This window comes from Gadus morhua, chromosome 16 (genome assembly GCF_902167405.1).
Source record: "Gadus morhua chromosome 16, gadMor3.0, whole genome shotgun sequence".
Lineage (NCBI taxonomy): Eukaryota > Metazoa > Chordata > Actinopteri > Gadiformes > Gadidae > Gadus > Gadus morhua.
In genome coordinates, this window is record NC_044063.1 from 34,458,829 (window position 1) to 34,468,456 (window position 9,628).

A 9,628-nucleotide genomic window follows, 5' to 3' on the forward strand; every position below is an offset into this window, starting at 1 on the left:
TATTATCATGGCCAAAAGCTGTGTGCGCCTCCAGACGATATTATGAATCACAAACGACTTTGTCGGGTTCTGCAAGGTCTCTGGTTCTTCCACTTTCACATCAACCTGAAGTCGACTGAACCGCGCGCTGCCTGCTGCCGGCTGCCCGCTGCCGGGCGATGGTGCCTCGCGGCAACCGGCTGCATGTCGCAGTTTATGTACTTCAGCGAGTCAAAGCCAAAGTTTCTTTCCCCCAATTCCTTCTCAACCATGGCTCAGGTAACCCCCACGACAGTCTTGTTGTGGAAATACAAGAGACGTCAAAGAACCGACAAGAAACACTTGCGCTAAAGAGTGTGTGTATTCACACACACGCATGTGGCGCTCGCACGGCCGTGTCTCATTGACGGGGCAACGTCTCTTGGCGGGCCAGGCAGAGGAAGGGGAGGAGCTTAGATGCTTTATGACGTCCTAAATAAAGACATTCCAAATCAGCGCGCTTGAGCCTCCGTTTTATCAAAGGCGAACAGAACAGCTAGTGCTCGTTTTACACCAAACGCAAGTTTTAGCCACTGGGGGACCATAGGCAGACTAGGGGAGCTCATATTTATGTTAGAAAACCTCATAAAGTGAGATTCTCATGGCATGGGACCTTTAAGTAAGAACGAAAAAACGAATCGACAAACTGAAATTTTGATTTTCGTTTTTTGGACAAAACGAAAAAATGAAAAAACGGCTTGTTTTCTGGTTTCTGCTGGTGACAATTATTCCCAGAAAACAGAGTAATATAACGTACCTTAATCCGTGTATGGTTCGTTCTTTGAATATTCAGATTCAAAACAAAATCAGAAAAAAACAATTAACAGAGTCATTTTTTGTTTTTTCTCATTTGGTTTTGAAGCCGAAAAAGGGCAAAAGGAATATACATATAAACTGTATTTTTCTGTTTTTTAAATCAAAACGGGAAAACTGAATAGAGTGGCGAAGTCACGCCCCTTCCGGTAGGGCTCATGGGACCTATGAGATCGAAAAATATGAATGGGTGTCAATGGAGAGAAAATAATTATTTTCTGGTCCCGGTCTTTATATGCCCTGGATTACACATATGTTGTTTGTGGATTTAAAGGATAATTTTTCATGCAAAGAGTTCGACCGTTTATTGTGCAATTGTTCAGATAAAGGCTGTAGAGAAAACACAACGAGAAAGACTACACGGCTCGTATGTGACGTCACGCTCCCTGCGACTGGCGTGGAGAAGACCGACAATCTTCCCATCGGCATACCTGAAACTCTGCACGTGCCCCTACTTATAATGGTTTTCACCTCTTTCGATGCTTTTATCCTCCCCTTGGAAAAAGCGGTGAAGTGGGGCAGAGAGATCGCCATCTCTGTGCCGAGTTCCAAGGGCGGGTGTGGTGACGTATATCATATGCGTCGAGAGCAGTGAAGAGCTGTAGTTCACAAAGCGGCCTCACATAAAACCTAAAATTATCAAACTTCTTCACGAACATTTTTAGTTTTCTTTGCATGAAAAATTATCAGTTAAATCCACAAACAACATATGTGTAATCCAGGGCATATAAAGACTGGGACCAGAAAATAATTATTTTCGCTCCATTGACACCCATTCATATTTTTCGATCTCATAGGTCCCATGAGCCCTACCGGAAGGGGCGTGACTTCGCCACTCTATAATCCAGTTGCTTGTTTTGTTTGCGTGATATTTAGATAAAACCGCAATGAATGCCGGGAATAGGGAAATAAAAACTAATTGCATTGTCCTGCGCACTACGGTGACGGTTTCGGGCCGCCCTGGCGATTGCTCCCGCGCCCCCTCCCTTCTCCGTTCGCGTCGTATATTTTAATTGACTAATTAAGGGCGCCCTCTGCGCATTTGTCGCCCTAGGTGGTCGCCTAGCTCGCCTATGCCGAGCGCCGGCCCTGAGGGCAACAACAACCTTTCACCTACCACAGCGGCCCCTAGAGGCCTGAGGTGGAGCTACATTTAGACCACAGCGGTCCCTAGAGGCCTGAGGTGGAGCTACACTCAGATCTCACTTATTTTCCCTTGAGCCAAAAGGCCTCTACAGATTCTGTTTATAGTAGATTTTATTTGGACATGGACATGACAATGTCATTAGACGAACCAGATGCATTGTTTACAGTGTATTAGCATAAATGCTAGTTTACAACACCTGTCCACAGGAGGCTTTTTGAAAACAACAAAAGAAGCTAAACAAGACAGAAACAAGATCAAATACTGATAAAAAACTGATAGTGATAATTAAAAAGAGTAAAAATGCAGTATACAGTAGAGTACAGAGCAGCAATATAATGAGTCGAATATATATATATAGGCTACGCAGAGAAAAACAAAGGCAGCATGATCAAACAATAAACCAGTTGTAAATTATTTGTGTGAGCACTGTTGATTTGATTTGAGCCGTTGTTTAAGTTCTCTGTTAAAAGTGTTGCTGTTAGTCTCTAGTTTTAGACTAGTGGGCAAGAGGTTCCATAGTTTTGCCCCCTTTGCAGAGAAGACAGACTGACCGAAAGATGTCCTGTACATGGGAACAAGACAATCACCATTGATGGAGGCTTGTGTATTTGCCCGACGAGAGCTCTGACGTCTGATGGCCAATTCAGACAACAGTGGTGACACATGGTTATTTACACACTTGAAAAACAATTGTTGATTACTAAAATTAATAAAGTTATCAAAGGTGAAAAGGTTGTGTTTTTTTAGAATGCCGCAGTGATGCCATCTCATGGGTTTCCGGTCCATGACTTTTATTGTCTGTTTGTATATTGAAAAGATAGGTTTTAATGCAGTAGAAGAAGCTTGTGACCATGATCTGATACAGTATGACAAATGAGAAAATATCATAGCGTGCATAAATAATTTGGCCGTTTGACATGACAAGTCCCTTCTTATGAAACGGAAACAGTTTAGATTTAGTTTTACCTTTTTTGCAACATACTTAATTTGCGTAACAAATTTTAAATTCTGATCCAGGATGATGCCCAGATATTTTACTTCATTTACTGATTCAATTAATTCATTTTTGATCCGTACCTCGAAAACATCGGTGATAGGCCTATTACGGATGGAGAAGCACATAGAGACGGTTTTCTTCACATTAATGGTCAACTGAGACAGCTCAAGCCATTTTGAAATGCTGAGTAATGCTTGTGTCAGGTGCTCGTCACCTGCTAAGCTGGGTGTTTTACTGGACACATGGATAACAGTGTCATCAGCATACATTTGACAGTTGGACCCCGGACAGCAGTTTGGTAGGTCATTGATATACATAGAAAACAACAGTGGACCAAGTACAGACCCTTGCGGTACACCCATGCTGTTGGCACGCAGATGGGACCTGACCCCATTGACCCTGACACATTGCTCTCTCCCCTCCAGGTAAGATGCAAACCACTGCAGAGCTTCTGATGACATTTTGAACGATTTTAACTTTGTTCATTAGAGTACTGTGGTTTACCGTGTCAAAGGCCTTTTTTAGGTCTAGGAACACTGCCCCAACAACATTTCCTTTATCCATTGAAGCTTTTATGTTTTCAAGCAAATAACAATTAGCTGTTTCAGTTGAGTATTTCTGTCTAAACCTAAACTGCTGTTGATGAAGCAGCTGGTTAGATTCTAGATGTTCCATTAGTTGCTCAGCTATAATTTTCTCCAGAACCTATGAGACAACAGGGAGGATAGCAATAGGCCTATAATTACTCGCTATGTCCTTGTCTCCTGATTTATAAACAGGGGTAATTATTGCAGTTTTCCAGCTTTCTGGGAATATTTTGGTTTGTATAGACAGGTTAACTAAGTAAGTGATTGGCTCTAACAGGTAGCTCTGATGTTTCTTGATTAATGCAGCATGAAGATTATGAATATCTTTTGACTTGGAGTTACTCATGTTTGTGATCACCTTTTCATCATGAGATACCAATTTAATATAAAGGGAGTCAGACTGAGCATTGTCAAATTCTTTGGTAGATGATTCCGTAGCTTTAAAATGACTCGCCAGCTCTTGTACAGACTCAATAAAAAAGCTATTAAAAACATTTGCAATGGACTCATTACTATGGATAAGAGTATTACCTACTTTCAGACTGGTTATTTTGGGGTGTTTATGCTTGCTGGAGTTGGTTAGTTTGTTTATATGTTGCCACAGTTTTGAACTATTACCATTGGCCTCTTCAATGAGTTTGGAGAAGTAATTGGTCTTGGCCTTTCGTAATTCCGACACTACTTTGTTCCTCAGGCCTGTAAAGACAAGGTGGTCAGTAGGGATGGAACGGTTTATGAAAACACTCCGAACCGTTCGGTTCGACTGTCTCGGTTCAATTCGCGTGTGTTCCGTTCGGTTCATGCACTGCTCCTTTTTCTCATAGGCGAAGCGTGTACACTCCAGAGCAGAAGGTGGCGGTACTGCGCCTAAAGTCAACCGCCAGTAGTAAACAAGAAGAAGTAGCAAAGCAACCTAGGCGGGAGCAGATGAAAATTAGTTGTGGAGAGTTGTGTGGGGATGGCGAGTGGGAAAGGACAGGAGCTGGAAGACGCGCCAGCAGCACATTATAGGTCTGCTGTATGGGAGCATTTTGCTTTCAGAGTGACCTACGATGACGGCGGCAAGAAAATTGTCGACAAAAGTGCCACAGTTTGCAAACATTGTGCAACGCGTGTTGTGTATTTTAATAGCAACACAAGCAACATGTCGGCTCACCTGCGGAGACATCATCCCAGTGAGAAAATTGGCAGTGCAAGGGGGAAAGGGGCAGAGGCGAAAGGACAACTTCTACTCCCCGCAGCTTTTAAACAGGCATACGGTGACGAGTCAGACAGGGCGAAATGCATAACTAAAGGAGTGGCATATTTCATCGCCAAAGATATGCAGCCTTATTCCGTGGTGGAGGGTGCGGGATTCCGTCACATGATTAAAGCACTGGAGCCACGATATAAAATCCCCTCCCGCAAACACTTCAGCAACAAGGTAATACCCGCACTTTATGAAGAGACCCGACAAGAAATTGTTAAAGAGTTGTCTGACACAGCATCAGTAGCGCTAACTAGTGATGGATGGACCTCCAGGGCTACTGAAAGTTTCCTGACTGTGACTGTCCATTACATTACCTCAGAATGGGAGATGAAAAGCTCCGTTTTACAGACGCGCCCCCTTTATGAGAGCCATACTAGCGAGCATCTCTCTGAAGCACTGACGGAAGCAGTGACAGAATGGAAGTTGCAGGGGGGCAGCAGCACAATCCCTGTTACTACAGACAATGCAAAAAATATGGTGAATGCAGTCAATGCAACAGCTGGACTGGGGCTACAAATTGGCTGCTTTGCACATACTGTTAATCTTGCAGCCAAGAATGCAGTCTCAATAAATCAGGTATCCCGGCTCCTGGGGAAGATGAGGAAAGTGGTGGCATTTTTCCATCGGAGCACAACAGCCACCCACGCCTTAAAAACTAAACAGGAGATGCTGCAATTGCCAGTTCACAAACTAATTCATGATGTCCCAACTCGTTGGAACACAACATATGACATGCTGGAGCGTTATTTGGAGCAGCAAGCTTCCATCTATTCTGCTCTGATGGACAAAGATGTTAGGAAAAATGTCAAAGATATTGCTGTTTTGACTGACAGTGAGGTAAAACTGGCAGAGGACCTAACCAAGATTCTCAAACCTCTGAAGAATGTAACAACACTCATGAGCACAGAAACATCCCCTTCAGTGTCCATGATCATCCCTCTGCAGAAGATGATACTGAAATCCATGACACCCAGTGAAGAGGACAGCGCCACCATCAAAGATGCTAAGGCAGCCATCACTAAAAACCTGAAAGACAGATACGGGGACCCTGATCTTCAGGACTATCTGCACAGAAGCACAGCCCTGGATCCAAGATTTAAGTCCCTGCCCTACTTGGAAGAAGACTCTATTAAGAAAATCTACAGTGTTCTCACCAGAGAGATCATGGAAATTGAAGAGCAGGTATTGTTTTTTATTCTGTAATTAGTACTAAATTTTATGTGTTTTTATCATAATTACAATTTCTCTCTTTTTTAAAAAACTAAACAGAATACTTGAGCCTTTGCATTTATTGTATTTTCTCAGTGTACAGTAGAGGATATAGTTTTAGTGTCTTTGCTGCTATGAGAGTGTTTGTTTTTATCAATATTTTTAAAACTACCATACTATTTGTCATTTTATCATGCAGGTTCAACCCAGAGAAGCCCAGGTGGCCAGTTCATCCTCAGCTGGAGAGCCAGAGGCATCAAAAGAATCTCCTCCTCAGAAAAAATCTGTCATGGCAGAGCTTTTTGGAGAGCTCTTTACATCAGAGAAGGGAACCACCAAGACTTTGTCCCAGATCACTGAGGAGGAGGTCATGGCATACAGGCTCACAGGATGCATTCCTGTGGATGAAAATCCACTTGCATGGTGGAGAAGCAACGAGCACAAGTACCCTCATATTGCTAAATTGGCTCGACGTTACCTTGCAGTCCCAGATACATCTGTACCAAGTGAGAGAGTTTTCTCTACAGCAGGAGACATTGTCACTGCAAGTAGATCTCGTCTTTTGGCAGAGAATGTGGACAAACTGATCTTCTTGCAGAAGAACATGAGAATACAATGAGTAGAGCCTTGTTGTTTAAGCAGTGCAGTATGTGTTAGTTTGGTTTATGCTATATTTTATATTGATGATTATTTACTGGATTATTTATTTTGTTATTTGAGATAACACAGTGGCACTTTAAGTTTGTAAGAAATCCAGCCTTATTTTTCTTTGATTGTTTTTCAAACACTGCACTTTCAGTTCAAGAGAAAGTTTTGAGTTTTGAGTTCTGTTTACCAAATAAATGAAGCACATGTTGGAACTAGCAATGTCTCCTCTCTTGCAGTGCCAGAATCTCAACCTAAGACTGTCACAATGATGTATCAAATGTCAGACTGCTTCATTCTTTCAGTTTTAACTTGACTATACAATACATAATAGATTTTCCTAATAATCAACATATACCGAACCGAACCGAAAACCGTGACCACGAAACCGTGAACCGAACCGAACCGTGGATTTTGTGAACCGTTCCACCCCTAGTGGTCAGTGTTGTGTTTTGTTATTAAAGACCTTTTAAGAGCAAGATCTCGCTTTTTAATGATCTGAAGGATATCACTGTTGACCCATGGAAGAGATAATTTCTTGGGTCTGCTTTTCCAGGTTTGTGTGTGTTTATCAATTAGATCACAAAGGGTTGAGACAAAGTTGTTGGCACTGTGGTTTAGATCTTGCTCTTTAATTACCTTTTCCCAATTAATTTCACTCAAGTCATGTTCAAAGTCACCAACTTTTGACTTGGGAATTGCAGTTGTTAGAATTAGATTTTCTGTTTTGTTGTGGTGTACTAGGCGTTTTTTTGTTAGCTTTCGTACCATCAGTGTCATATTATGATCTGAAAGGCCAGTTATTAGATTATATGTTTTTGTAACCCTCTCTGGCCTGTTTGTAAAAATCATATCAATAAGTGTTTCACTTTTCCTAGTGATTCGAGTAGGTCTACTGATCAGCTGTTTGTATTTAAATTTCTCCATTGTTGATTTTAGTTTTGATTTACCACTTTTATCCAGCCAGTTGTTAAAATCCCCAAACAAAAAACATTCATGACAGTTATCGACAACAGAGAGAAGATTCTTCAGTTCATTGTAGACATTTGCATCATGTGATGGCGGATTATAAAGTACAACGATATTAAATTTCATTTTAGGGGATAGCATTACATTCAATCCCAGGCACTCTAAATTCAGGTCCAGTTTAAGCTCTACACATTTAAAATGTTCCCTAATATAAATTAAAACCCCCCCTCCCCTTCCCTTGGCCCTATCTCTCCTATGGCATGTGTATCCTGATATGTCAATTAGGTCAGTAGAAACATTAGGATTTAACCAGCTCTCAGAAAGGCACAAAAAGTCCAAATTAGAGTCATTAAGTACATTCCGGATCTGGTCTATTTTAGGCAGTATGCTTCTGATATTGATATGTCCTCCCAATATACCTTTAGGTTTACATTCAGAATTCCAGATGATTTTGGCATGATTCACAGTTTGAAAAAGTCTTAAAGTGGAAAGGAAGCAATCAAATAAACAGATGTCTATAGCACTAGTTAAATATTTCAATATACCATAAATACAAATAAAGTCGGAAATATGAACCATTATTCAGAATAAAGCACAAACAAGTTGCATAAATTATAATGTTTTCAGCCTGTGCGCCGCCATCTGTTTTCAGAATACGATGACGTCACGGGAATGGTTGGTAACATTCTATGTTGTTTACATAGCGGCTCATAGCCTCACTAGCCGCGTTTACATGGCACATCTGATCTGCATAGATTTCTATGCGGCATAGATCTGTTCCTAAAATGTGTTCCGAATGTACTGTATACATGGCAGTAACAAAAGTGTCCGTTATGTCTCTCGCGCACACCTGACACATCTCTGGACCGGCGGCGACATAATGGATGTCTTATCACTATCGGGGATTTTAAATTTGATTTTAATGAAAGCACAGCAGGAGAGAGCTTTTCTCTGCCTGCTGCTTCAATTAAAGGCCCACTATGCAACTTTTTTAGCCAAAATTACATTAAGTATGCAGGTTGAGAGTTATGCTGATGGTTCTGCATCCATTTCTGGGTTGATTGGTGGGTGTGTCATTTACCCATGTCGCCTCTCCAGTGAAAAAGCGCATATGCAACTTGATCTGTTCGGACCGACACAATCCGGATGTGACGCAGCGGAAGTATCCTCGAAAATGTAGTCAGATTGTAGTTTCGAAAATGCTTTACGGCACAGACACACACCCAAACATGGCACCGGCTAGATATAAACAGCCAGTTGCGAGGCAATTGTTGTCCGAGGTAGGAAACCCAAACGCCGCCGTGTTTGGGTGCATGATAGAGTTTAGATCGGGTTAGATTAAATAATCTCGGATATAAATAACGATCTCATCTCATCGTCATCCGTTTATCCGGGGTCGGGTCGCGGGGGGAGCAGCTCAAGCAGGGGGCTCCAGACTTCCCTTTCCCGGGCCACATTGACCAGCTCTGACGGGGGGATCCCGAGGCGTTCCCAGGCCAGTGTTGAGATATAATCTCTCCACCTAGTCCTGGGTCTTCCCCGACGTCTCCTCCCCAATGGACGTGCCTGAAACACCTCCAAAGGGAGGCGCCCAGTAGGCATCCTTGCCAGATGCCCGAACCACCTCAGCTGACTCCTTTCTAAGTAAAGGAGCAGCGGCTCTAATCCGAGTTCCTCACGGATTACTGAGCTTCTCACCCTATCCCGAGACGCCAGCCACCCTTCTGAGAAAACTCATCTCGGCCGCTTTTACCCGCGATCTCGTCCTTTCGGTCATCACCCAACCCTCATGACCATAGGTGAGGATAGGAACGAAGATCGACCGGTAGATCGAGAGCTTTGCCTTGCGGCTCAGCTCTCTTTTCGTAACAACGGTGCGGTAAAGCGAACGCAATACCGCCCCCGCTGCTCTGATTCTCCGGCCAATCTCACGCTCCATAGTACCCTCACTCACGAACAAGACCCCGAGGTACTTGAACTCCTTCACTTGGGCT